Source organism: Austrofundulus limnaeus, unplaced genomic scaffold (genome assembly GCF_001266775.1).
Source record: "Austrofundulus limnaeus strain Quisiro unplaced genomic scaffold, Austrofundulus_limnaeus-1.0 Scaffold128, whole genome shotgun sequence".
In the NCBI taxonomy this organism is placed as follows: Eukaryota; Metazoa; Chordata; class Actinopteri; order Cyprinodontiformes; family Rivulidae; genus Austrofundulus; species Austrofundulus limnaeus.
Window position 1 is genome coordinate 923,591 of NW_013952530.1, and position 5,230 is coordinate 928,820.

At 34.9% G+C, this 5,230-nt stretch overlaps 1 protein-coding gene across 1 annotated transcript in view; it reads right to left on the minus strand.

The window, feature by feature from the left end:
- The window catches only part of calcrl2 (calcitonin receptor-like 2), a gene marked incomplete in the record, with an annotated part of 43,487 nt that overhangs the window by 26,043 nt on the left and 12,214 nt on the right, over nucleotides 1-5,230 (minus strand).

Here is a 5,230-nt window from a genome sequence, read left to right on the forward strand (position 1 = left end):
CAGACATACCATAAAAATTTCTAGGACCCATAATTGGTCTCCTTTAAAACAATAAAAAGACAGCACAGCACGTCTCACTCTTTAGGAGGGCTGCACAATATATCAAACATTAATCGTCATCGTGATAACAGCCTGTGCAACAGGCGTATCGCAAAAAACTGCAAGAACTGCAATAAATGATTGCATTTATGAGTTTTGTCACTCAGACAAAATGCCAACGTATTTGGTCAACTGGATGGATCTCTTCAGACACAAAAAATTCATACTTGAATGAAAAAGTTTTTTTTTGCTTTGAACCTAGAGCAGAAAGACATCATCACATAATTATGTATTTGTTTATTTATTGCAAGTCATATCGTCATCACAATATTAAGCACTGTTATCGCACATCGCAGGTTTTCCTAACATCGTGCAGCTTTACTCTTTAGAGGGAGAAAATGACACCTTTTTAATTCCTGCCGTGATTTTGGTTTCTTTTTTAGACACCAGTTTATTATATTAGGTCAGGGCTGTTCAACTAAATTGCTCCGGACGCCACAGTTACTGTAGGCCAACAGCTGAGGGGCTGAATATCCAGCAATTAAAGTCATCATGTAAATAAACCAAGTATTACAAAAATATGTTACCTTTGAAATAGTTTATTTTACTGTATTTAATCATGATTACAACGTACAGAACCCTATAAAAGTAGTGATAATAAAACAATATCAAAAACAAAAATAACACATTTTGCTACCTATTTGACACAAATATTTTGACATCTTTGACTTGCCAAATTTTTCAACTAATTTTATTTTCACTTTCATAGTTTATGCTTGTAATTGTAACTTTAAGTGTGCAAAGAAATGTTTTTTTTTACCAGCTTCTAGCCAAGATTCTGGCATTTATGTATATACCAAACATGTCTATATTTAACTAAAAGAACTTATAGTAAATTATGTAGAAAACCAGGGTTTGAGCTTAAGACATGAATGAACTAATTGGCAGGCCGAACTTTGGTCATTCACGGGCCGGATTTGGCCCATGGGCCGCCAGTTGAATAGCCCTGTATTAGCTCAACAGCTGAAAAAAAGGAAGTTAGTACTTTAAGTTACACCTCAACATCAAGCAAAAAAAATGGTGCCAAGTTTGAGTTAATTAAATTTGTTAGCTAACAGTTTTGTTGTTTTTCTTTCGGCTCCTCCCTTCTGCAGGAAATTCCACAGTGAGCAAACTTGCAAAACACGTTGCCAAATGTTTTATATCCTAGCACWACCTGGGCTCAAACTTGCAGCCTCAGGATTACAAGATGGCAGCACYGAMCACCGAGCTGTAGCCCCCGACTGACAGGCAGGGTCAAAAACTCAATAACCATCAGTTGATGTTTTCAAGCTTACAAGCATTTAAGCCCCACTTTGTTTTTATTCAGAGTCCTGGATTCAAAATCAATTTGTTCATAAATACCAATGCAACTTTTATTCATCAAATAACTGATATATTGAACAGACATTCCTGAATTAATTTGTTTTATTACATATCGTTCTTTGTTTTAACTCTGGATTTTTTTCTTTATTACAATTTTTATTACCCAAAGTTGTCATTCATGCATTTTTTTCTCCAAACTTTACACACTGTTGTGTTGTTTTATTGTATCTGCTTTTTTAAAGTGGATCCCTTTAAGCTCTTTTTGTTTAAATTTAAATTTGGGTTTGACCCTGACAGATTTAGGCTTTTCGTATTTTTGTATCCCTGTAAACCTGTTATTTAGAGGAGAATAACAAAAACAAGAGACAAGTAAGTGATGAGGGTTCATCTTTATCTGTTAGTTTATCCATTGGAGACCTATAACTGTAGTTGTTACTATAATTGTTCATAAGCAGGAGTAATGAAATCTGTGTTGATGCGTCACTAATTAAGTTTATTTTGCCTTTCACCCATTCAAATGAACTGCAGATGCTGCAGCAGGTTTAGCCTGAAGGTCATTATTGAGTGAGTAATTTGGAACAAGCCTCCTATTATTAAATTAAACGCTCAAATTATGTTTGTGTTTCCATTTCACTTTGAAATAGATTGCAGGGAGGAAAAAAAAACAAGACTGATTTTTTTTAACTGTCATAATTGGATGCAGAAGCATTTGGGACGCATTGAAAAATTCCAAACCCTCGAGTTCAAGCGAAGGATAAAAACWGAACAAAGGAGAAATAAAAGCTTTCAGCTTTCACAGCTGGCAGGAACACTTCTGTTTCTGTCATCTACATGAGTGAGAAGAAGAAAAAAATGACCCTAATTTACCAACGCTGCTGTTAAGATAACTAAAACAAACACTGAGAAGAACAAAACGGGCTGCTGCGCTGCAGATGGGAGTGTCAGTCGAAGATAAAAATAACGAAATATTTTGTGAGAAAAGTATGGAACAACATTTATTCCAAATTGAGAAAATGTATTTACAGAACTGGGAACTGATGCTTGTTACTATTCTTTTTTATTCTACCTTCAAAATGTGAGTTTGTGAATAATCAGACTCTTTACGTTAAAAGCTTGTACAAAAGAGCTGAGGGGGGTAGAATATCTAAAAACTGTACTCAAGTAAAAGTATTTGGTAAAAAAGCTACTCACGTACTGAGTAACTGATCAAGACGTCAATCATTTAGAATTTAAAAGTTACATCATCAGATGGACCATAATTTAAAGCTAGGTGGGAATTTTGGTGTTTTAAAGATCAAATGAAAAATAATTCATATAAATAACATAATAAATTCAGGCAAAAGAATTAAAAAGTCAGTTTCTTTCAATATAAAATTTGTGGATAAAAAACTGCAGGTGTGTGTGGTGTTCATAATACTTCATAATACAATTACTCAATTAAAAGTAAAAAGTAAAAAAGTACAGCCAGAGTTGTAAATAACTAAGTACAAATACTTTGTTGCTGTACTTAAGTAAAATTTTTGGGTATCTGTAGTTTAGTTGAGTAAGTTATTTTCAGCCTACTTTTTACTTCTACTTCTTGCATTTTCACACAATTATCTGTACTTTCTACTCCTTACATTTTTAAAAAAGACAAGAAGAAGAAAGTCGTTACTTTTATTTCATTTTTGCTTGTTTTCATTCCAGCTTGTTATTGTAAAAAATAATTACTATCCATATAAACTGTGCCTCCTAGATAGAGTGAATTTAATTGTGGATGATTGAGATGAATAAATACATAAAATTCTGATAGCATATTAGTTTGTACACAAAAAAATCATGTCACACTCCAGCAGGACATAATCATTAAAATAAAAGGACTGTACTTAAGAAGTATTTGTATTTCATGAATTATATTGTTGCATTTGGCCGCAGCCCTCAGATAGATTTTCATTTTTGGGGAAAAAGTTTGAGCAACTTTGATTTATAAACTGAAACATTGGACTAGTTCATCCTAAACTTAACATAAATTAATTATTTTAATACAACAGTCATTTCTGTAGTTTTTGGGGAGGTCACCTCCTAATAAATGTCCTTACAGAAAATCTAACTGCTCATTTTTAATCAATACTTTTACTTTTAATACTTAAGTACAAAAATATCAGATACTTTGAGACTTTTACTCAAGTAATATTCCTAAAGGAGACTTTAACTTTTACCAAAGTAATTTTTTTGGTGAGATACTTGTACTTTTACTCAAGTATCAGTTTGTGGTACGATATACAACACTGAGTACAGCGTAGTAAAAGTACTCCTAAAAAAATTTTCCCCCAAAAAATATACTTATGTAAATGTAACTTAGTAAATGTAACTAGTTACTACCCAGTACCCAAGTCTGCAAAAGAGGAATGACTGCAAAWTGCTCTGAAGAAAAATTTTATTTAATTTGTTAATTAAAACAATATTAATATCCTAATGTTTACAACAGGAACCAGTGAGGACCAGTAAATCTGGTGGTTCCAGATGAATCAGTTAAAAATAATGAAGATTGATAAGTCAAATTCTTTATTTCTTTTTAAAAAGTGATTAATTCAGATCCTGAGGTTTCCTGATCTAGTCTTCAGATCATGACTTTCAGTGTTTGGTCTTCGGTGGGGTGAGACACCGCCTCAAGCAGAGGACTTCCTGTATCAGTTTCAAGTGTCTTATTGGTGAGTAATTTAAAGCTGGAGTGAAAGATCAATCAGGGCCTCTGCTTCAGTGTTGAGGGTGTTGCTCTGGTTTGTTGTAGTGAAGACGGAGTTGCGTCAAAAGACAAAGCTCTCGATTTACAGGTTCATTTATGCTCCAACCAGTGACACAGTACAGTGGTTAAAGATGTGACGCACGCTTCAGAAGCTCAATTAAAGTGGTACAAGCATGACGCCATATTGGAAGGGGCGTGCAGCCAATGTAAACAATTTATCATGGATAGACATTGCATAGAACTGCACATAAATATTAGTTTTTCATTGGTTAGCGAAACAGCATTCGCTATCATTTATTTTGCCTGATATTGAAGTATTTACTGACAAGAACTTGAATCAAATCAAAATATCATAGTATATAGTGTATCATAGTGTTTTTTCTCTTTCCTTTTATTTCTATTCTTTATCTCACCCTCTCCTGTGAGCTGCAGCAACGTGCAAATTTCCCCACCGTGGGATCAATAAAGTTTTATCTTATCTTATCTTAAGATAATGATTGTCAGTACCTAAATGAAGACATGGCTTCACCAGCTAACAGTGCTGAGTGTTGAGTTCTCGCTCATCTACGGATGTGAGATAAGAACGGGTAAAGAAGAAACTCTGTAAAGCTCTTTGCAGAACCTATAAGTAACTTATGGACCATTTAGACACACTATGGCAGGGCTATTCAACTGGCGGCCCGCGGGCAAAGTTCGGCCCGCCAATTGATTCATTCATCTCTTAAGCCCAAACCCCCAGTTTTCTACTTCAATTACTCCAAGTTCTTTTAGGTCGTATTCAGACCTGAKAATTTGCTCCGCTTTAAACGAACCAGAGTTCATTTCCAGCATTGGTCCGGACCTTTTGTGCAGGTGTGAATAAACTCATGTGAACTCTGGTGCAGATCAAACAACCGGACCGAGACCTGCTTTTTGAGGTGGTCTCGGTCCGCTTCCAAACTAACTCTGGTGCGGTTCGCTTCAATTTGCTTCTGGTGTGAATACAGACCGGACTCTAACCGAACCAACTGCATTAAACATGCACMTTTTTGGACTTCACAGGCCACCGTTGCTGACTAAATAAACTGAAATCATACCTGTTTCGTCGTCTCCTGTTAGCAG